This window comes from Rhinopithecus roxellana, chromosome 6 (genome assembly GCF_007565055.1).
Source record: "Rhinopithecus roxellana isolate Shanxi Qingling chromosome 6, ASM756505v1, whole genome shotgun sequence".
Taxonomy (NCBI): Eukaryota; Metazoa; Chordata; class Mammalia; order Primates; family Cercopithecidae; genus Rhinopithecus; species Rhinopithecus roxellana.
In genome coordinates this window covers 90,321,461-90,345,614 of record NC_044554.1, presented here as the reverse complement: position 1 = coordinate 90,345,614, position 24,154 = coordinate 90,321,461, and the positions used below count along the sequence as shown (strand labels likewise).

Here is a 24,154-nt window from a genome sequence, read left to right as displayed (position 1 = left end):
TTTCTACCACTGTTTAGACAAGTGACATAGCATAGATTTTATTTCCAAATATTTTCTATATTTAAATTATACTATATATTTATACCCTATATATGAATTTATATCTATAAAACATATGAAAGTATATGAATAAGTGTATATATGTATAAATATGCATACATATATGGTATATTGATATATAAATATATTTATATAGTTATACATTTAAATATATTTGTATAATTATATATTTTTGCATACTATATATTTATACTGTATATTTAATTATACTGTATTACAACTTTTGAGAGGATCAGTATTTTCATTTTTTAAAACAGTCACATAATTGTTCTTGAATTTTTTTTCTGCCATTTCCCTATTCCTAAAATAATCACACAAAATCTGGACTGTATAAGATATATAGAAATATATTTTAATATTATAAAATCAATACATTAAAAATTGTAGTGACCAGGTGCAGAGTGGCTCTTTCCTGTAATCTCAATACTTTGGGAGGTCAAAGCAGGAGGATCTCTTGAGGCCAGAAGACAAGTCTGGGCAACACAGCAAAACCCTGTCTCTACAAAAAATAAAATAAAATTGCCTAGACATGCTGGTATGTGCCTGTAGTCCTAGCACAGACCCAGGAGTTCAAGGGTCACGGTGAACTATGGTATGTTCGTGAAGGATACAGTGCCACCATACTCTGGTCTGGGTGACAGAGCAAGACCCTGTCTCTAAGGAAAAAAAAAAAAAAAAAAAACAAGCACACACATGTACACACAAACAACAATAAAAACCAGATGCTTGTCTACTGTTGAAAATGTAGAAGTTTTAGAAAATGGGAATGATATTTAAAGGAGAAAATTAAAGCCCCTTACTATTCTGTCACCCTGAGATAACAGCATAAGCATAGCGATGTGTTCTCTTTTAGCCTCTACTGTGTCTATATTTGTATCCTCACATTATCTGCATAAATACATATGTTTGCATATACATGTATATATAAGAAATATGGGGTCATACTGCCTCTGAAGTTCAGAATCCTGGTTTCTTTTTTCCTTCCCTCAAAACTATCATCAATAACTTTTTTCCATATCTTAAAATATCTTTCAAGGGCATATTCTTTAGTGACTAGATAGCATCCCATTGTGTATATATATATATCATAAATTATGTACAAAAGATGTCTATTTCTGTATATTTAGGTTGTTTCCAAATTTTTACTGTAAAAAACACCTCTGGCTACCACCAGAATGAATCCAAAGGATTCATTTTTAATCCTTTCCTTAGAACAAATTCCTAGAAGTGAAATTGCTAGTCAGTGAGCATGTATGGTTACTAGAAAGATATTGCTAAACTGCCCTCTGAAAAGTTTCCTTTGATGTTTCTGACCCCTTAGCCAGGGGTATGATAAAAAGAATAGCAACAATAAAAGAAAACCGAGAAACCTCTTTGTCACCTTGAGAGTTCAGGATATTATCTTATTCTTGGCTGTTTTATGAGAAAGGTTAAACATTTTTTGACATAGGTATTGTCCATGTGTATTTTGTGTGTCGAAATCGTTGATTCTGTTGTAATTGCATGTGAGTGGTACCCGCCTTATGTTTTATGAAGAAGAGAAACCAGTGGCAGCCCCTCACTGCAGGCTCCTCCTTGTTAATGGTGACACATGGTATTGACAAAGGAACTATGAAGGTTGACTCTTTAAGTAATAAGTGGAATAGATGATTCCTCGTTTGGGATGCGTATGGAGTGGTGGTTTTACTTATGTAGTTTACTGCTTTAAAAATATTAAAATAGAGGTACTATATTGATTTGCATTCCGAGTTCATAAGAAGTTAAGTATGGAGGGGCCTGTGTTAGTGTGTTTTCACTCTGCTGATAAAGACATCCCGGAGACTGGGCAATTTACAAAAGAAAGAGGTTTAATGAACTTACAGTTCCACGTGGCAGTCACATCGTACGTGGATGGCAGCAGGCAAAGAGAGCTTGTGCAGGGAACTCCCATTTTTAAAACCAGATATCATGAGACTTATTTACTATAATGAGAACAGCACAGGAAAGACCCACCCCCATGATTCAATTGCTTCCCACCAGGCTCCTCCCACGACACGTGGGAATTGTGGGGGTTACAAATCTCATTACAAAGTTGGTGGGAATACACCCAAACCGTATCAGGGCCCAAGCCCTATTTTCAGAGGAGACCCTTTTTTGGTGCTTCATGCACTTTAACACTCTGTTTTTTGAATTGCCAAAAGCCTATAGAATACTTGGGTTAGTATCTAATTTTTGTTAAGTTTTAGATTCTTTTTGAGTTAATACTTTTAGATTTAAAAGAAAGAATGCTCCTCCTCATTCTCAAGAAGAACTTGTTTACTCTTGAGCCTCAGCTCCCAGCTTAAGGGCTCTCCTGAACCTTTTTGAGTATACTAATATTATATATGTTGTGTGTGTGCATGTGTGTGTGTGTGTGTGTATTTAAAGGCTGGATAATATTCCAGAGTAATGTCTGATCTAAGATAGTGTTTGAAATGGGGGCATTAACAAAGTTAGTTTTGCCTGCAGGGAATTTTTCTTATTTTCATCTACTAGCAAGATACTGGGGGATGATCTTTTTAGCTAATGTTAGTTGAGAAAATATCAGGGGCCTGGATAGCTCAGTCGGTAGAGCATCAGACTTTTAATCTGAGGGTCCAGGGTTCAAGTCCCTATTTGGGCGGATGCTATTTGGCCGGGCGCAGTGGCTCAAGCCTGTTAATCCCAGCACTTTGGGAGGCCGAGACGGGCGGATCACGAGGTCAGGAGATCGACACCATCCTGGCTAACATGGTGAAACCCTGTCTCTACTGAAAAAAATACAAAAACCTAGCCAGGTGCGGTGGCTGGCGGGCGCCTGTAGTCCCAGCTACTCAGGAGGCTGAGCCAGGAGAATGGCGCGAACCCGGGAGGCAGAGCTTGCAGTGAACTGAGATCCCGCCACTGCACTCCAGCCTGGGCGATAGAGCGAGACTCCGTCTCAAAAAAAAAAAAAGAGAAAATATGGTAGCACGAGTTTTGTTTTTTTCAAGTTACACCAAATACAGGAAGATGTTTTTAAATTGTATTGTCTTCCTTACTTGTTGAATGTGCTTAAATCTTTTAGCTTAATGAAATATGAGGAGCGGGGAAGGCAGAGAGACTGCATGTGCACCCCCACTGAGCTCTCTCTGGAGCTGAATTCTCCTTAGGAGATCTGAATCAAAACATCCAAAATTGATTCTCTTCTTGAACAATAGTCCCACTCAAGACTCTGAAACACAGTTATGAAATATCTTGCTAGTTTCTTTGTGAGAGCATGAGGCCAGTTTTGGGAAAAATACAATTTTTTTTCCCCTAAGATTGTGGGCGTGGTGAAGAGTATGAGATTTGTATGTGTAGGGGTGGAGGTGGAAGGGATGAATAATATATTTTCTTTCTTTTCTACCTACTATTCATGTAAATGGAATCCCACAATATGTAGCTTTTTGTGTCTCTCTTCTTCCACTCAATATATTGTTTTTGAGTCATTCAGGCTATTACATACTGGTTTAATGCCAGGTGAGATTCAGTTTTCTTTGTTCTCCTTTTAAGTCAGAGTTATTGAGGGATAATTTATTCAGTAAAATTTACCTTTTTTTTTTGATGTACAGTTCTTTAGTTTTGGCAGATGTAAACAGTCATGTAACCACCATCAAAATCAGGATACAGGCTATTTTCAGTTCTCCTAAAAGTTTTCTCTGGACAATGAGTTTTGCCTCTTTGACTAGTAGTTCTCAGTTGGTGGAGGATAATTGGTGGGGGAACGTGGTGAAAGTAAATCTAGGCTCATTGACATAAATCTCTACTAATCTCATTGAGTTAACTATTGGGATGATGCACTGATTCCTCGATGAGTGTATGCCTCCCCTTTGTGAATTGTATGTAAAGGAATGTCCCAGAAGAGAAAATATATCACAGATGCTCCCCTTAACGGGATTACCCTCGTTTATTAATCCAGGTGTGGTTAGTTCCAAAGGGTGAGCCAGGACCCCTCCCTGACAACAGAGTAAAGCTGGTACCCATCATTCTGAAATCCATCATGCCATCTTTCACTAGAAGCCAGGGATGGCCAGACCAAACAAGAAAGCCTTGCTCAAGAACACACGGGACCACAGATGAGAACAGGAGGCTGGAAACCCGTGTATTTTCTGATCATCGTTTCCAGTTTACAGCTATTATCCCAGGCCGATACTTAAATATGTGTTCTAAGTATAATACACACACACTCGGTTCACAAATTCCAATGGAAATCAAGAAAGGGTGTAATATTTTTAGTGAACTAAATTGATAAAGAAGTACTTTTTATGGTCTTAGCCCTCTACTATAGATGAAAAGGAAATAAAGAATACAAGAGGATTGCATTTTCATATGAATTTTTCCCAGTCTCTCATATGTATTCTCATATCCTCTTCACGTCTGTTTAATCACACTCCCCAAGATGTGGAAGGCTTGCGAAGAGCCACAAAATGAAGAGACTTAAGTAGCATGGACTCCTCTGCCATCCAATGGTGCCAGGAACGTAGGGTGATGAGGATGTAAGAGGATGCAGTGGCAGTTTTCCCTCTTTTGCCTTCTTGGATTGCTATTTCCTTACCCCCTAGAGGAATATTTTCTATGTCTGATTGGATGAGGTGAAGAAAAGAAAATTGCATTTATTTGAAGCTTAAAGTTTTAGCCAGATGGGAGCCAGCTTAAGTTTCATTTGAATATAATTTTATTTTCTCCCCCTGTCACCCTCCTATGTTGAGTTGCCTCTGACAACTGATAAAATTCACATTTTCAAGCAAATCTAGGATTCAGATAAAAATATGCAGAGAGAGCACACAAATTAACTCATGTTCTCAAAGTTAAAAAGGGTGAAATTGGAGTAACTTCACATAAGAAAAATTTCAGCTTATGCTGGTAAGATGGATCAAAATAGAATATAACAATATTTTAGTTATAAAATTCTTCCAATTCTTAATTTTTAAGTCAGTAGGAACATTTTAGCAAAGTTGATTACTAATTCTGAGACCCATTTTCTCATTAACTTTTAGGATAAAATCGGAGATCAGTTCCATTTGAAACATCTCTTCCAAAGATTGAGCTGAAAGTGCTTGTTATGAAATAAATTATAAATTTGGGGCATGTTATGAGAAGTGAGACTTTAGAAATTTTAGCACCTATTAGTCATTCACTCTCCTTTGCTACAGTGAGGCACAATTTGAGAATTTCTCTTCTAGGGAATTTCTTAATTTTCATGTTTGCAGCTGCTAGAACTTTTCTGCTTTTAGTAACTCTGATTCTAGATTTTTTCCCCTGCCTCATAGATGAAGGGGTTGGGAAGTGATGGAGTGGAATTTGTTTTGACTTTATCAGACCAAGAATTAATTTACTAATTTGAGTGGTTTTCATCAAGAAACAGATTCTTTTCCTTCTAAATAGATCGCTTAAATCTATTTAGAGAGGGTCTTAGGACCAGACTTGCAAGGTGTAGATAAAGCACATTTTTTTAATGTCTCTAGTTAGACTTACTGGGAAAGTGGGGAGGGGCTTACTGGCCAACCCTGGGAGTAAATGGTAATCGTTTATTGCAGCTCTTAGTGATTTAGAATGGGAGTGGAGCTGTTCCCACCACTGGCAGGCTCCCAGAGAGCAGCAGCTGCAATCTTAGAGAAATGAAGGAGTGTCCTACTGTCAGGATAGAACCCTGACTCTTACCTGGAGAGATGAGGCATTTGGAGACATGTGACCAATCATTTCAAAATGAGCTCATTAACACTTTTATATTTTACTTGTAGAATTGTTACTTGAATTCAAACTGCTATTTTATAATTAGTTTGTATTAGCCACCTTTATATTTAAGATTTATAGCCTTCAGTAATTTGGGGGAGCATCTCATGACCTAGGAGTCGGGCTCATTACTATGTAATGTTTGTTTGTGGGGCCCAGACCTCCTAAAGGGGATTTCTGTAGGAATCCCTCAAGCTGTCTGTGCTTTAGTGAGCACCACTATCTCCCCTTTTGTAAACCAGTGTGAGCACTCCTTAGTTTCATTATATCATTAAATCAGGTAATGAACCAACCATAGTTCTCTCTACTCTCTCAGTTATATAAGTCTGAGACATTGCATGTTAATTTCTGAGCTACCTGTATCTTAAATGTTTTGTTCTTTTATGAAATTGATTTTCTTATTTGTGTTTTACTGAGGCATATACTAAAAGTCATCTGCCTTAACAGAGTGGGTCTCACAGGTATACTAGCAACTGCAATAAGAAGAGATGGGAGTATGTCCTGGGAATTACTGTTGACAATAGGTGTCATATACATTGGCCACTCTCAACTGTAACACTATCACATCTTAGTGGTCACAAATATTCTATTACTAAGAATAGGTAAAGTGCCAAAGGTTACAGGTGATTTCCTAGAGCAAGTTCAAGAATGTCTCTTTAACGTCACTCTCACTTGCTAACATACTGTACTTTCCTGAGATAGGGAGACTGGGATAGAGTTTCGCCCGGACAGCTGGGAACTGCTTTACTGCACAACCCATCTCGTGTCACCACAGCTTTCATTTAGGGCCTGCCTGGGAAAGGGATGAGGCATGTGAAATTTCCCATGTTTCAAAGTGGAGCGGGTGACCCACAGTCAGTTCCACTCGAGAGCAGTAGACCTGTGGCCATCTGTGCCTGCTATTACCTGTTGGTCTTCTCCATTCTCTTAGCCCAGTATTTGGTCTCTAATGTTCAAATGCAAATGTTCTGAGCGCCTCCGTAATACTGAATTTTGGATTCTCATAACCCCAAGCAGAGTTCGAACTGTTTTATTTATAAGTGAGAATAGCCTGCCTAGAGTTTATATTTCAACTCATCTTTCTGAGATTTGTGAGTGACTCCAGTCCAAGAAGAGCCTTCAAGAACACATTCATTAGCCACATGACTTCATTTCCAAGAAGCTTTTTTTTAACCTTTATGGTGTTAATAACACAAAAATTCTGTCTTTTCAAAAAAAAATTATGAGTTTCAAGCTGTTCCAGACGAACAATTTCTATTTCTAGTTTGTTAATTTTGTAGTTCTAAAGTTAATAGAGATAACTTAGAAACAAAGTTGTTGTAATGTTTTAAACATCTGAAGCCATTTCTGAAGTTATCTCTCTCGACATCTTTTCCTTAAACAAGGCTCCGCTTCTTTTCCTGATGATGAAGCAGATAACTTAATAGAATCATTAGAAAAGGAAGTATGGGAAGAAAATAAATATTTGTACATAATACAATAATTAGAATATGAAGTACAGGAAGAAAATACTTTGCATTTCTGTTGCTCTTTGTTGCACATATGTTTAGATATTTTGTTCATCACTGTACCTACTGACTAACAGACCTGAAAAGTAGTGAGATTCTCAGCAGGTATGTGCGGACTGGATACTTTTTTTCATGTTGATTTCTCACTTTTCTTTTCAGTTGAGATGGTGCCATAGCACCATGTGATCAGAATGTTTACTCTCAAAGCATCACGTCTGTAGATAAATGCTTGGGTTGCCTGCCACCCTCAGTAATCAGTGGCATCTATAAATTTAAGACCTTTACCTAAAAATGAATGGATGAGTTTCTGGAGAATACATGGATCCTGAGTTTTATGAGATCTTCTTTAAATTCTGACAAAGTTTGTCTCATAAATTCAGTGTGGAAAAAAATATTTCCTGCCCCAGAAGTTGCCCAGATAATTTACTCCTAAGTCCTTTTGATGAGTATCACTATCTAATCAGTCAAAAATCTTCTTGTAGGTTATCGTGACCCACTAGTTTTTATTAGCTGGGTAATGCAAGTGGATTTCCAAGTATCAGAGCAGATCAAAACATAGTGCCCTCAGTTTCTGTATTTTTAAAATTAATTTTGCTTTACCCTAAAACTGATGCGAGCTCCTGAGTTCAATGTTCTCTGTATCAATAGCTCTTTTATTTTATTTCTTAATTGGCAAATAATAATTGTACATATTCATGGAGAACACAGGGATGTTTTGATATATACTAGGTATAGTGGTTGAATCAGGATAATTAGCATATCCATCATCGCAGTCATTTATCATTTCTTTGTATTGGGAACATTCGATATTCTCCTTCCAACTATTTGAAACTATATATTAATACCACTGTCATCCTACAGTGGTATAGAACACTAGAACTCTTTGGGGCTCTTTGAGGCACGGAGGCCTACTGGCCTGTAGTCGCAGTGCCTTCTTTAGAGAATGACCCCAGAAGGCCTGGGTACTGGGTACCAAGGGACAACCCAGTGGCCACAGCCAGGAAGGGGCCTGCATCTGTGCTTGGAGAATCACTTCTTGCTGAGGAAGATTCAGTTTTGCCTCATTCTTGCCGTTGCCCTCAAATGACTAAATACTAGATTCAGAGAAGTAAGGCCATACAACCAGGCATAAGTGCTTGCATTAATGGACATGCCACACTCAGTGCCCTACAGTTTTGATTCTGCCTCTTCCTCACGTGATTGTGGCTTACCGCCTGCTGGCAAGTGTATTAGTCTGTTCTCATGCTGCTAATAAAGACATACCCGAGAGTGGGTAATTTATAAAGGAAAGAGGTTTAATTGACTCACAGTTCCACATGACTGGGGAGGCCTCACAATCATGGCTGAAGGTGAATAAGGAACAAAGTCACGTCTTTCGTGGCAGCAGGCAAGAGGGCTTGTGCAGGGGAGCTCCCATTTATAAAACCATCAGATATTGTGAGACTTATTCACCACCATGAGAACAGTATGAGGGAAGCTGCCCCGTGATTCAGCTATCTCCACCTGGCCCTGCCGTTGACATGTGGGGATTATTACAGTTCAGAGTGAGATTTGGGTGAGCACACAGGCAAACCATATCAGTGAGTCGCAGATATAACTTTTCAGATTATTTCTTTTTCCCAGATTGCCTGAATGTTGTTAGGGCAGGCAGTGTCTCTATGGTTGTTTTGTTCCTCCAGTCTGCTAGCGTGAGTGTTTTCGTTTTCAAAATAGATACGTTCAGACAGAGAACCCAAAAAGAAAACCTATGCAGAGAAAATAAATTGGCACTTTTTTCCATGTGGGTTGGTGGTAAAGTTATGAGATGAGTTAAGATTGTCTCAAGAGAATTTGGAGTGGGAAGAACAGAGGTCCAGCATGCAAACCCATGGAAGACCTTCGTTTAAGGGCTTCCAGAGGAAGAGGAGGATGACCACATGAAGAAGTGACTTGAGGGGGAAGGGTAGAACCAGAAGATGTGGAGGCACCAGTGAATGCTGCGAAGAGTCAAGTTAGAAGAGGACTGAATTCTTTCCTGGAGGATATTGGAGTCCTTAGCTAGCACAGTTCTCATGGAGGGATGGAAGGAGATGGAAGGCAGAGTAGATGTCAGGCCTGGGGTGATGGAGACACTTCTTTTCAAGATAGTAGCCACAGGTGGGTGCATGCCTATAATCCCAGCTACTTAGCAGGCTGATGTGGGAGGATCCCTTGAGCCCAGTTCAAGACTAGCCTGGGCAACATAGAAAGACCCCACCTCAGGGAAAAAAAAAAAAAGGTAGCCATGAAGGATAATGAAGAGATACGGCAAAAGCTGTTTGGGGTGGGAGGTAGAGGTGTGTGTTAGAAACCCGGCTGGGTTTTCATTTTGTTTTTGTTCATGGTAGTGTTTGGGAGTTTGTTTAAAGATGAAAGACACTCCAACATATATCACCGATGGACTAGAGCCAATTATTGTCAGCAAATTTGGTAGCCAGTCGTTAAACAGTGGGCAGCTTAGATTCAGCTATGGTGGGAATATTTACACCACAGAAACTGGCAAACACAACTAAGACCCCACCATCCCCACCAAAATCTAGCTGTTAAACAGGTACCGCATACTGCTGAGCGTATCTGAATACAGATAGATGGAATCCATGGTAGGAGAGACATGCAGGAGAGAGAGGAGACACTGCTGGAGCCTAGTGTCTGCAGATGGGGAAGGAGATAGGATCTGAGTACTTATGGGGAGATTGGCTTTTAAGAGCAGGAAGGATTTTAATAGGAGGGAAAGTAAGAAGGATGAGAGAGGAGAGAGCCAAGATTCATAATAACAGTGATAATTATTAAGACAAACATTTCTGAGTGCGTATTGTGTGCCAAACACTGTTCTGCAGGCTTTGCCTATATTACTTCCTGTAACAGCTACACCACTGAGGCAGGTGGCATCCTTGTGTCTTCATAGATGAGGAATCCAAGGCACAGAGGGGTGAAGTAGTTAGCCCAAGGCCCACTGACTGTCAAACCAGGAGCCAGGATTGGAACCTGATGATCTGATGCTCCAGCCCTCATACATAGTCCCCTGCAGTTTCTACTGCATCGCAGAAGATATGCAGATCCCAGGGCAGGAGCTCCCTGGGACACGAGCTCCCCACCAATTGTTCTATTTTCTCTATGAAGGATGCAACATCACCCTCCTAGCGTGAGGGCAGTCAATGAGCAAGGTTTAAAGACAGTAGAAAATGCATGAAATGATGCTGTGGAGCATGTGAGAGCAGGCCGACTAGAGGAACACGAGAAAATGCCCAGGCAGTGTCAAGGGCCCAGCTGATGGTTCAGATCCTGACTGCAGTGAGGCCATCTGGTGGGATTGTGTTCTCGCAGACACTCCCGCTGCTCCATGTAGGCCCAGAGAAAGAAGCCCATGGGGCTCCTCTATGGTTAGGACTAAGACAAGTGGATGCGGCAGAAGATCCAAGGATGAAAGAATTTAGGAATTTAGGGAATTTGGTAGAAACAGCATGATTGTAATAATGGACCATGGAATCTGCATGGGAGAAAGAGGTTGTGGTGGCAGGAGGGGGCTGGTTGAACTTGCAGTTTTGACCAGGTTGAAGAACTACAGTAGTGTACTTACTACTTAAGGAGGTGGGAGAGGAGGCTGTCTTCAAAAACTTGAGTGTTGGAATGTGCTGATTCTGGTGATCGTGTGTTTTCTCAATACTGTCAGCTCAAGGGTGACTGCGGAGGGAGAAAGCGGAGGTGAATCGGAGGAAGGGTCATTGGAGATGAGGCCAAGGGTCATACAAGTGGATTTAAAAGCAGCCCAGGATGATGGTAGAAGCTGTGATGAAGAGAAAGACTGTGGTCATGGCTTGAAAGCACTTACTATTAAATAATATGCCATCTGACTTCTGTGTCTATTGCTGACTCTATAGAGAATGTTTTCAGTTTCGCTCCAAAACTCATTTGTTGTATTCATTAGGGAAGGAAAGTGTATGCCTGTTTACACTTTCTTAAACTTTGTTTAGTACTGACCGTAGGACCTTTTGTTCGTTTTTATTTTGAATATTTAGATTCCTTACTGAACCTGAAAATAAGTACCAGCATAGTAAAGAAATCTTCATTGGGTGAATTTTCACCAGGATTTAGCTAGTCATCAAAAGCTGCTTATTTATTTAAAATACAACCTACTCAGGTAATACAATCAGACTTGGTCCAGGCGTAAGCACCATTTGAATGACAATCATATAAGACTTGAAGCTTTACCTTTCACTTCAGTTTCAGATTTTGGTCCCCTTTTCTCTGTTGGTCTTTCATTGAATCATAAGAGAACTGGCATTTACAAGTAGTAGTAAGGGTCACCATGTGTATGGTGGCTTCTTTTCTTACGGGGAGGATTAAATAATTCACATCCTGGACCTCCATGTGTAGGGGAGCTGTGTCTGTTATTCTCTCTCTGATGCCTCTGGAATGTCTAGGCTCCCACTCACTGGGTTGTCAGCTGGTCAGGTCATACCAGTTGAAGGAAATGTCTCTTTTCCTGAAAAGCAGCCTGCAGTGAGCTGCTCATGCAAGTGTCTTTTCCTCTGGACCTCATCTTGAGGAGAGCTTGCTACTCAGTTAATACAAAGTTCGACCTAACTGGTTTCCCTTGCTCAGGGGCAGTGTTTCCTCATGTTCTAAGTGGGATTAATTTTCATAACTTAATTTACCAGGTCCAGGAGGCAAGCTGCAGTTGCTATGGGAACGGTAACTGAATTTCCTGGCTTTTGTACATTTAACACATCAACGGTGATGCTAAAGTGACATAAGTATTTATCCCTTTCCCCACTTTCATTTCCTTTTCCCTTTGTAGATGGATTACTGTTGGGGAAAGGAGAAAGAGGATTTAATTTCACAGCCCAGTTTATCTGATTAATGTGTCTTAATATACACTTGGTGAGTTATTTTCATGGTAGTTACATGTCTAAAGGATGCTCATGTCTAAACTACTTCCCACCTTTGGTGCTGGTTTTGACAGGCTTTCTGACATCCCAGAGATCTGTGTAAGAAATTTAGAGAGAAAAATGTTCATTCTCATAGCATTTATTGAACTTAACATTGGCTTTATGTACTTTGGTAAGTGAATTGCAAATTTAGAATACTAGGCTCATTCTCATTTCTTCTTAATCACCATGAGTCATTCCTTCACTAACATTGAAGGGCCTATCAGATTAGGTATCTATGTACACACAGAGCGTGATTGTCAGAGAAATACTTGCATTGCATTTCCAGGCCACATAATCTTTAGCCTAACATTTGCATATTAATGGATAATTGTAAAACATTATGTAAATTATACATGGTGGAGAATATATTATCAAATCAAATGGCCTTTAGGGGTAATTACAGGATGCTGCTGTGTCAACTAGGATGCTGCAGGTTGAATGCTGAACACTTCTCATAGAATGAAATGTAACCCGGCCAGGGTTTATTTCTGTTGAAAGTCACGAGTTGCCTTTCAGTGTGACCCTCCATTTTTGTTAGATGAAGCACATTTGGGGCCACAGATTATTAGGAGTGAAAAGGATAAAATCCTGAATGAAAAATATTGAAATGTGGAAACCTTTTAGTTTGGCAATTACTCTAAATGTCTGAGTCATAAAGAAAACCCCATGAGTACTGATGCCATTCAGTGTATTTAATATAATTTGCTTATTGTTCTTTTTTTGTTTTTAAATAATCCATGCTCATTATAAAAGGCAGCAGACAGCACAGTCTCCTTAAGGTACCCCATTGCTAAATGACTTGATTCTTTTATCGGCTGCTTACGTGTCCCCTCCTTGAAGACCACTGGCTGATTTATCACTCTTCTCCACTAGTCCACCTCAATGTCTGGTTTGTATATGGTGGCCACAAAAGCACTGTGGAAGGTAAAAAGGACAGGTGGGAGTAAGGGAGGAAAGAGGTTGGGTCAGTAAGTGCTACCACCATGAGATTGAATTCTGGGCAACCCTAGTCACTTTGTTCCACTATTCGTTAGGCCTGCTGTATTCTTTGTTTCAATAAAGCTTCTCTCTAGAACATGTGTTTTGCATTAAGGAGATCTCTACTTTGTGGCTGTATCCAGTGCTTTGAAGGAAGGCTACCTCTGTGTAGAAACCCTTGGTTTTATACAGTAGAGCTGTGCCTTTCAAATCCCTTGTACCTTCAAAATGAAAGAAAACTGCCTATTCTATTCGGCTCAATTCCATGTAAAATGACCCCCCCATCCCCATTAATCTGTTTCTGGTTCTCTGAGCACTCTGTTGTGTCAGTGACAAATGAAGGTAAAACAGTTTATGCCAAAGCAAACCTAAGGTTCTGACAGGTATCATCTTTGCAAAAGCAAAATATAAATGATAACCAAATTTGGCAAATTGAGAGTAGTCATTGACAGAAATAGTCATTCACATGTGTACTTGGAAATCGGAATCTTAGTCTGGGAGCCTCTGTGGACAGAAACCTTCTGTGTCTCTGTCCTCCTGTCTCCCCTCTGTGCCTCCCTCCTCTCCAGCCCATCACCAAATTGGGCCAGAATCAGGTGTCTTGGGACATTACCCCAAATTTTTGACATATTAATTAATTTACTTATAGTGTAAATCAAACTTTTAAAAAGCCAAAGATCTAATATTTCATGGGCAGTAAAACTCAAAGGAATTATTGACTAAAATTTTTGTTTTCGTCACTTGGGTTTTTTGTTGTTTTTTATTTTATTTATTTTTTGACTTTTAGGTTCAGAGGGTATATGTGCAAATTTGTTACAGGGGTAAATAGCATTTCACTGGGACTTGGTGTACCAGTGTCACCCAGATAGTGGGCATAGTACACGACAGTTAGATTTCAACCCTTGCCACCCTCTCTTCCCTCCTAGTAGTTCTCATTGTCTGTTATTCTCCTCTTTGTGTCCTTGTGTATCCAGTGTTTAGCTCCCACTTATAAGTGAGAACATGTAGTATTTAGTTTTCTGTTCCTGGGTTAATTCACTGAGGATACTGGCCTCCAGCTGCATCCATGTTGCTGCAAAGGACATGATTTCATTCTTTTATATAACTGTGTAGTATTCCATGGGTGTATGTGTTCGGCCAATTGTTTAAAATTCCATACACCCATTTCCAACCGAAAAGAACTATGTATGCCTCATTAAAAACAATTCTTCACTTTCTCAGTGCCAAGGCTGGAATTACATGATTAAACTTTCACTTTGCCTCCTGCTGGCTCTGTGACACCTGAGAAGTTACTTAATTTAAGTTCTCTTTATAGAAGTGTGGGTAATAATTTTTACCTCATGGGACTGTTATGAAGGTCAGTGTGATCACAGATATGAAAGTCCCTAACAAAGGGCCTAATCCATAGTAGGTGCTCAATCCACGTGTTTCCTTGCAGGTATCTTGTTTCCATCCTCTTCCGGTGGTGGTATCACACAAACCTCTAAAAGTGATATTGTCAGAACTAAATGCCAACAGGTGGCCCATGTGTAGTTCTGTGCCTGCCCTTGGGCAAGTCATTTATTTATCATTCCTTTCCTTTTTCGCATTTCCAGCTCTGAGTGGTAATTTGGAGCCATTGGGATCTAATGAGAAAATGAAAGGCATTGTTACCGTTATTGCTCTGGTGCCATGAGGTCTCTGGTGGGAACATTTGAGAGAGGAAGACAATAATAAAGAAAAAGGAAACCTCCCTAGAATTCAGCTGTGCTGTCTGGGGCCTCCTGCACATGACTTCAAAGCTACGTTTCCTTAAGTGGCCATTAAAGTCTGAATCTCCTTGCCAGCTAAAAATAATTTCAAATGATTAACATAATAGTGAATCATTTTTGGCTCTGTGAGATATTACTGATGGCAGTTCATACTGAAAAGCAGTGAAACACAGAAGTGGCTTCTGTCACACAATGAAAGAGGAAAAATATAACAATAGTCCATAAAACAGTTTCTACTACACTATACTAGAAGATTGACGCACATAATATTAGTTTTCAGCAAGGATAAGTTATCTGATTTTTATGATGTTCCCATAAAAAGCTGATACATTGGCCCTAAACTTGCATTCCTGCCTTGAAATAATTTTAATCTTCCATTTTTGACAAGCACTGCAAAGGGTTGTGACTTGCTGGAACCCTGTTCCACAGAGCATCTGTCTGTAAAAGCCCCCACTGGAGTGATATTTTCCCTGGTGGATCAGAATTGCCCCCCCTGGGTTTATTTAAAATATTCATCAATATGGGGAATATATCGGAGTGAATATAAAGGAGCCATCTCAGGGTAGTTCACTGAGCACTGGAAACTATTCTAGCATGAAACTCTCATCTGAGACTCTAACCACAGGGAGACCTTTCCTTGCCTCAGGTGGCCCAAGTGGGACATCGTGAGCCAATGGGATGCCTCATGTATGGCAATACTGTGCCTAATGGGTATGCACCCTTCCCCAACATCCCCCTTGATCATTTCTTGGGTGTCCCTGTGAAAGGAAGAAACCCATGATGGGTTCCAGAAATCTCTGAGAAATCCTTTTTGGGGTGTAGATGAAATCAGACTGCTGACTGTAGATTTTTGAAACATTTCACAATCTTTGAGGAATCCTTTAACCAAGTACTCTCAGATGAGGATATGGCCCATGTGGAATCAGGGACAGTTGGTTTCCTAGAAGTGTCTTCTAGGCTTCCCTTGTCCTGGGGTATCCCCAGGGCTTCCTGCATTGAGATGCTCTGGAGAAAAGGTCACATCACACTCTCACAGAAGGAGTGGAGCCCTGATGGAACCTTCAGAAGGTATGCATTTACTCTCATGCAGACACAAAATCATTTCACATCAGTACCTCCAGTCAGTCTGATGAAAGCCTGGACAGATTCCCTTCTTTTCCTCACTCTTCTCTGCCCACTTCTGGTTGGCGTGTCCCCCACCCCAGTGCAGCAGGAAGTGAAGGGACAGGGTAGGTGTGCCCTTGAGAGCAGGAGAGAGGTTGGTGCATGACCCCTTGCCTTTTAGGTTTTTTAAGTGAATTTTAAAATTTACAATGAAAATATAAGCTAGCTAAAAAACCTCTCCTACGAGAGTGGGATTTTTTAAATTGTGCACCTCTGTTGCTGTGACTTGAGTGAAACATCCTAGAGAAGATGACTTAACATTTGTATGAAACCAGCCCACAGAATCAAAAACAGTGAGAAGGAGAAGGGACCTTAGCATTGACAGAGTCCAAGGAACTCTAGACTGAAGACCTTGCTAGCCTGGAGTGGAGTTTTCACTGTTCAGTAGCCAGTCATACAGTGTACACTGTGTGTGAGTGTACATGCATGCACTTACCTCTGTGAACACATGTGTGTGCCTGTGTAGAGTTGCCCTTTGTCTTTTCTTTGTGGCACTGAAGGAATAACCTTTTTCTGTAACCAGGTCCTGCCATCTTCTTTAGGGTTGATAACCCCTTGCTCTTTATTAAATGGTAGTAATGATATAAGAATTTTCAAATGGTGTTAGTTGACACAATAGGAAGTTGGTAATATTATGGCAATGCACAAATATAACAGAAAATGTTTTCTGATCTGAAAGTAGAGATCATTAACTAACTGAACTGCCAGTACTCACTCCCCTCTAAACTCAATTTTCAGAGGAAGCTTGGAAATGTGAAGAGAAATGTTCTCACTAATCAACCCAGAGGTCAATTCATGGTGGGCATGTGCTTGTGCGTGTGTGTGTGTGCCCACATGCACACATCTGCGTTGAAAAGGACAGACTAGTTTCTCCTCTACCAATGATGCTCTGAATTTGTTGGGCTAAGGTGGTGTTCCTGAGTTGGATAAAGCTTCTGTATCTTGGGGACATCTGAATGAAGGAGTAATGAAGGCCTTGTAAAGAACAAAGCTCATGAAAGAAGCTATTGTGTAGATTATTTCATGAGAACCTGATAGCTTAAGGGAAACTTGATGTAACTTCAAAATCATTTTCCCGTTTTCTACCTAGAGTGACAGGTGGTAAGACACATGTACCCCACAAAGGGCAGGCTGTGCCTTCTGGAGATCATTAAGGGAGTCAGCCTTCTAATACTTGATTCTCCTTAATCCTATAAAGTTAGACATATTCCTAAATGGTTCTTAATTTTTTTTTCAAAACACATGACAACTGTGTACCACGATATCATTGATTTTAGCATGTTATATCAGAGTCAGGGTGTAAAGTCCAGCACAAATGTATTAAAGGAAAAAATAAGGTAAAACCTGCCATTGGTAATATAATTTCCCACAAAATGATTAGAATTTACTAATCTAATGTAAATTCTAATTTACATTAACTAATGTAACTAATAACTGTCTGGTTATATGTTTGTTTTCATTTATTTAACAATCATGTGTTAAGCACCCTTTTCCTCATCTTTTCTATATTATACCTAACCTACTAAAAATATAATACATATATTTTTGAGTATTTATGTGTAGGACATTTTTTATAAGACTTTTTACATTAACTATTTAATACTAAAGCCATCCTATGAAAAAGATACTATCTTCATTTCCATTTGACAGATGAGAGAACCTGTTCAGAGGTGCAGTAACTGGCACAAGATGCCCCAGCTGAAAGGGGACCAAATAAGAGCCGGAACTCAGGACTCTGACTCCCAAGTCCCCCCCCCGGACTCCACTGTTCTTGCCCTGAGTATATCATTGTATTTCTCCTCCTGCCCTCTCCACCATCACATGCACACTCACACAAGGATGAAATAGGCTGTTTAGATGATAGACGTTGTCATCTGTTGGTGCCAGGGCACCTTTCCTCTTAGTGTTCAAAGGGACCCTGCCCTTGGTGCCTTTCAACCTGCTTTTCAAGTCAAATCTGTTTGCTTGGAAAGAACCAGAGGAAGAGTATGCTTCTTTAATTTTCCATGTCATCCTTTTCTTCTTCAAAAATTGATGGACGAAATAAACTCAGTTTGTGGTAGGGATGTCCTGTCCAGTTTTCTGACAGTCACTAACACTGCATTCTAATGGAGCATGATCTGGCTTAAGCTTGTTCCTAAGAGCTCTGCTTGGTCTGAGCCAGGAGGTTGCAGTAGGAATTCTAAAGGATGGTGCTCCAAGAATTATTTATCTCATTGTGAACTGACATGTGAAAAGCTGACCCTGCCTGGTGCCCCTGTCAAGAAAGTCACTTAAAAGAAACTGCAACTGTTGTTGCTTTTTAATCACTGCATTTCTTCGCTCTTGGGTACATGACCTTGTAAAGAACTGGCTAGGGATCTATAGTCAATAAAATAGCTTGTGTTTATAAATCGCCTTTCCCCCAAAGTGTGAGAACGACTCAACAAATTTTACTAGAACTGAAATCTTCCTGAAATATTATTGAGGAAAGCCAGACCATTGTAAATTGTAAATTCTTTCTGGGTAGGATTCTGCCTTTACATTTCTTTTGTTCTTCCTAAGCATCAAATGTTTCTGAATGTTTTGTGATTAATTGGTTCCTAATTAAGGTTAAGTTGAATGCTAAATCTTAATGAATTATATGGAATAAAATATGAAAATTTAGGGCTGCCCTTTCAGCCGAGACTACAGGTAGGACATCTCCCTTAGAAAGATTGTGGCTGCCCACTGTACCTGGATGGTGCAACTCCAGGGTGCATGGCTGACATGGACAGTGAGGATGATGGTGCCCCCTAGAATTGGTACCACTCAACTGGATGCAGTGGTCCAGTTGTGGGTACTGCAGGACCCAAGACTTAACACAGATGTGGTGAGCATGTGTTGCCTAGAAGGTCTTTACCCTCAGAATTCAGGGAGGCAAAACCAATGAGAGATTTCCGCCCACAGGAGAGTAGAGCTAACATCCTCTTGAACATTGACTCACAAGCTGATTGGGGCAGATCCTGCAAAAAGTGACCACATTTCGTTGGTTCTTGGGAGGATATTTGGGTAGTTGAGTGTGGAAGGGGTTAGGTATCTTGACTACTACAACTTTGATTCTAGATTTACACACATACTTGAAAGTCTGAAGTTTGCATAATTATGGACCCAGGAGTCTTTGTTTGTCTCCTGCTATAGTCTCATTTGCCAAAAGATGAAGAAATTGAGGTTCACAAAGGGAAATCAGCCTGCCCAAATATACAGGACTCCTAAGTTGTAGAGATGGCATTCACCCAAATCTTTAAAGCCTATGTTCTTCACCGTATATTTTGCTGCTTCTAGTTTGGATAGTATCTTTACTATAAATGTCTCAGCTCTTTGTTTCTTGTTATTTCTGTATCTGCATCCACTGGTCACAGAAGCCATGTGCACATATTTATTTTAATGTCCAGTGTTTATGTTGCAGGACGAGTCACAACCGCTTTTTGACATGGCTGACAGGGAAACATGGATGTAGTGGGAAAGCTAAATGATAAGCTTCTTAGAAATCTGTTCCCTGGGTGATGGAATATGCTCAGTGCTGTTGTTTTTGAGCAGTAGCATTCCTGCTAAGACAAGAAATGCAATACATATGCTAATATGTGCATGAATGGTTGGAAAGATGTTTGAATCAAAGAAGCTTGTCTGTTTCACATTTACAGCCAATGGAAAATGAAATTTTTGTAGCAGGTTTTCAATGAAGTTGGGAGAGGTGCCAGAAACTGGAGATTGCTACATAGTAGTGCCTTCCTCTGAGTTACTGTAGGCATGCATGCTATCTCTACAAGGGGTTGGGTAAAATGTCTGCCAACTTTGAAACCCAGATTCTCTAAAATACTACATGAATTAGATCTCTCATATACGTTGAGTGTAGTATGAACAAATACAAGTTCTTAAATTTACCTTGCATTGTGATTATACAAAATGCTAAAAAACTTCACATTTTTCTCAAGACTTCCTTAAAATATTTAACAAAACATTAGTACATTTCACCTGTTATTACTAACCCCAAAGCAAAATGGCCCCTTGAAACTGTGTACTTCTTTATGATAGCACACATCACCTTCTTCTTGCAGTGCCATTCTTACGCTCATAACCAATTTCCCATTCTTCCAAGATCTTTGAAAATACAGGCCATGTCTTATGCATCTTCTCATCTTCTTGGTAGGCCATTAGTCAGTGTATGCTAAGGGGCTGAGGGTGAATCTCATCATCACAGTCTTTAAAAGTAGATTCTGAAACTGTTGCCACTGACATCTTTTAATGGATTTTGGAAAAGACTAGGTTTTAATGATTAAAAGAGAAAGTAACAAATACTTGGAACCATTTTAGATTTACTAAATTTAATTTCTATCAGAAATAACTTTTTATGTCATAAATATTAAATTACACAGGTATCCTAAATATAGTATCTAGGTTCTAGCTTAAGGACATGTTTATAGATTTCTGATAATCATTTCCGTGGAGGGAGCATGAGTCTATCCTTAGTTGTGTGTTTTTTGAAGATTTGAATCCATAATCTGAATAAAGGAATGCAAATTATACTATCAGACTTTTCAGGATACCCCAAACCAAGAGGAGTACTTATTTCATAATTAAAGATTTTTTAATGTTCTAGTAGACTGAAACCATGGGAGAAATATCAAGATTTGTTTAACTTGATATAATTCTGTACTTAATCAGTTGCACGTTGCATACATGTAGAACTGAAGAGACTTTGATCAATAACCCGAAGTGAAAGGACTTGAGCATTTTTGTTGACAACCCTGTCAATCTAAGCCATTAAATGACTGCTAAGTAAAACCAGTGCAGTATGCAGCTATACTCACAAGAATATAGTTTCCAGATCCCAGGAGGGAGTTAATAGTCCTGTGATAAATATGCTTGCCTCAGATCATACCTGGAATATTAGGAATCATTCTGTGGCACAAGAGCACATCCAGAAGAAGGTAATGATGTCTGGAAGCAACAGTCGATGAAATGGGGTATGATTAGCCTTGAGTAGGGAAGTTTAAGAGGAAACATGTGAACTCTCTTCAAGTATTTCAATAATCATCGAGTGAAAAGATATTTGACTTACTGCATATAACTGTAGGAGATAAATCAAGAGCAATGTTTGGAATTGTTAGGAAAGCAGACAATAGTCTTTTGTTGGTGGTGGTGTGTGTGTGTGTGTGCATGCACTTGTGTGTGTGTGTGTGCTTGTGTTTTAACAAATGAAAATGTCCTGCAAAGTTGTGGGGCACTTCTCTTGGTGTAACCAAAATTACATGGCAATCTTTCATGGGCGTTGCTATGATTGAAGTTAGAGTTTCCTTTTTGTCTTTTGATTTTTTGGCCATGTGCATATGTACTAACTTCTCACAAAATAACCTAAAGAAAGACTTTTTTTTAATGTGTTTTGTCCAAGTCTGGAAATGAATGCAGATTCTTAGAGGAATATTCTGACAAAAGTACTTTCAAGGATATAAAATCAGAGAACTGGATTCTTTCTGCCTGACACCCACCCAACCCCAGGACATCTGCTCAACATTCTGTAAATCACAGACGCTGCTATCAGGCTTTCTTTATGGAAGAGACAGATTGCATCATTAGGGAGCCTCAGACGAACAGGACCTGGGGGTTTGGTGCTCTCCTTGGTGCTGAACTGAGGCTGGGCCTTCAGGCTTCCTCCCAGGCTAAGGTTGTCCCTAACCTTATCCCTACCCTGCAGCAATTCAGGTTGCACCTCTTGCCTGTTGATCTGATAATTTTGCTGCCTTTGCTAAATCCAACTGGTACCGTGACTACTTTGATTCCTCATTCACTGACCTCTCTCTCAAGAAAGATGAGTTATGAAAGAGGTTTGAGATTTGGATAAGGAACTGTGTAGCAGGTAAAACATCACATTCATAGATCTATATTGGCTTATTAAACAATTGCATCTTCTATAACTTCCAGAGTCATCCCATGGTATAGATCCATTGAATCTTAGTAGACTTAGATATGAAGGCAAATATTGGATATGGTGGGTTGCAGCCTGAAAAAGAGGGCCTTAAGGGTTCAATGAGAGCTCTGATAGAATAGATATAAAAGTTGGAATTTTTTATGTTTTTTATTTCTCTCATACATACAAAGCACTGTTATTGATGACTGGAGATAGCAGTTCTTTAAATTAACATGACTTTGCATGAAATGAAATAGCTTTGAGTAAATGTCACCAAATGACAACAGGAAGAACTACTTTAATGGAATAACTTGACAACAAAAGCAGAGATTGGATGAACTTGGCCTGTCCAGAGTAGGCCGTCATATTCTCCTGACGAGAGGAGAACACTGCTGGGCTAGCAGGGAAAGGTGCTTCTGCTCTTCTGTGGGGTCTCAACAGACAGAAATTCACTGGTGTGAGCCTTGCTCCCCAAGAACCCAGGCAACTGGGATTGAGCAAAGTGAAAGGATCTTGGAGATCTCAGAATTAAAAGGAAGAAAAAGAGATGCTAAAGGCAAAGAAAAACATGGATCATATGGGAATGAAAGGTCTGAGAACCTCTGCTGTTTAATGACAATTTTTATAAAAACCTGCACAGAAGACAAACCATTTAAGGTTCATAAATTATATAGCCAGATTTTAATGGCAAATTCCTTGAAGAAAGGATTCATTTAAAGTAGCTCACTAGTTGTAATTTATAGAACAGTGTTACACCCATTTATGTAGTTAGTAAATGCGTTCCAAGGTTCATGTGAATTTTGCAGAATGAGAAAAAAAAAAAAAAACTTTAAGTATAAGGGTAAATAAAAACAAGGTTTCAAGAAATATAGCAAGTGAAACATTTAATCCTCAGAATTCAGCAAGTGAGATTCTGTGATTAATATTTCATAGAAAGAACTTGGAAAGTGAAATAATTCATACTGTCTCATAATTTAAGCCAGTCTTTTAACATCTGGTCAAACTCAAGTTCAGATTTATTAGTCTTACAAAAATTATCCAAATTAGAAAGAGTCACTAAAGAAGCAGCCCATTTATTGAATAGTTTAAAACCTTTATTTCCTGAGTAAAATATTTTTCAGAGCTAAAGTGACCCAGTGTACATTATTTGCAAAGCTCTTATTATCATATCTCACCCAGCAGGCCTAAGAGGCCAAGTAGACACAGTTCAGTTTTTATCACTTCTCATTTCTTTTAGCACTGCAGTTCTTTCCAAAGTTTTGATGCTACTTATATCTGTTCTGAAAGAAAACAATATCCAGTCATTTGTTTCACAGAATGGCTCAGAACAATTACTATGCATTTACCCAAAGAAGAAGGAAGCTGAACATGTCAAAGAAAGAATTTTTATGGGAAATACCACCATTTATGGCAGGGCATCCTGCCTGAAACCCTTAGAGTAAACCATGATGCCTTCCATATGTGTTACCTTCTGTGTTTAAATTGTCTCCTTGGATGGTCATTAACCTTGGTTGGAGCAGACTAAATATTAGCAACAAATGTTTGACATGTCTTTCACTGAAGTGCAGATAAGGTTGTGATTTAAAAAACAAACAAACAAAAAAAAAAAAACCTTTGAACTTGGCTTCTACATCTATCAAATAGGGTTTTAGTTTTTTTTTGTTTTTTTTTTTTTTGTAATTGTATGTATTTAAGGTGTACCACATGATGGTTTGAAATACATATACATAGTGAAATGATTTCTACAGTCAAGCCAGTTTGGCTTATTTCACATAGTTGCCGTGTGTGTGTGTGTTAAGAGCACCTAAAATCTACCCTCTTAGCAAATTTCCAGCATACAGTACAATATTATTGACAATAGTCCCCATGCTGTTTTTTAGGTCCCCAGCATGCACTGCCTTGCGGAGTTGTTGTAAGGCTTGTGCACCATAGCAGAGGAACAGTCAATTCTTGGTTTTCTTTCAAGGCTATGATTTGCACTATTAAGAAATAGAACTGGGGGCCAGGCATGGTGACTCACGCCTGTAATCCCAGCACTTTGGTAGGCCAAGGAATCCCAACACTTTG

General features: G+C 39.4%; 1 protein-coding gene and 1 non-coding gene across 4 annotated transcripts in view; both read left to right on the top strand.

Moving 5' to 3' along the window:
- ELMO1 (engulfment and cell motility 1) overlaps positions 1–24,154 on the top strand; it is a 578,893-nt gene that overhangs the window by 362,023 nt on the left and 192,716 nt on the right. The gene's annotated exons all lie outside the window — the stretch shown is intronic.
- TRNAK-UUU lies at positions 2,629–2,701 on the top strand. The gene has a single exon. It is a non-coding gene; the product is annotated as a tRNA-Lys (tRNA).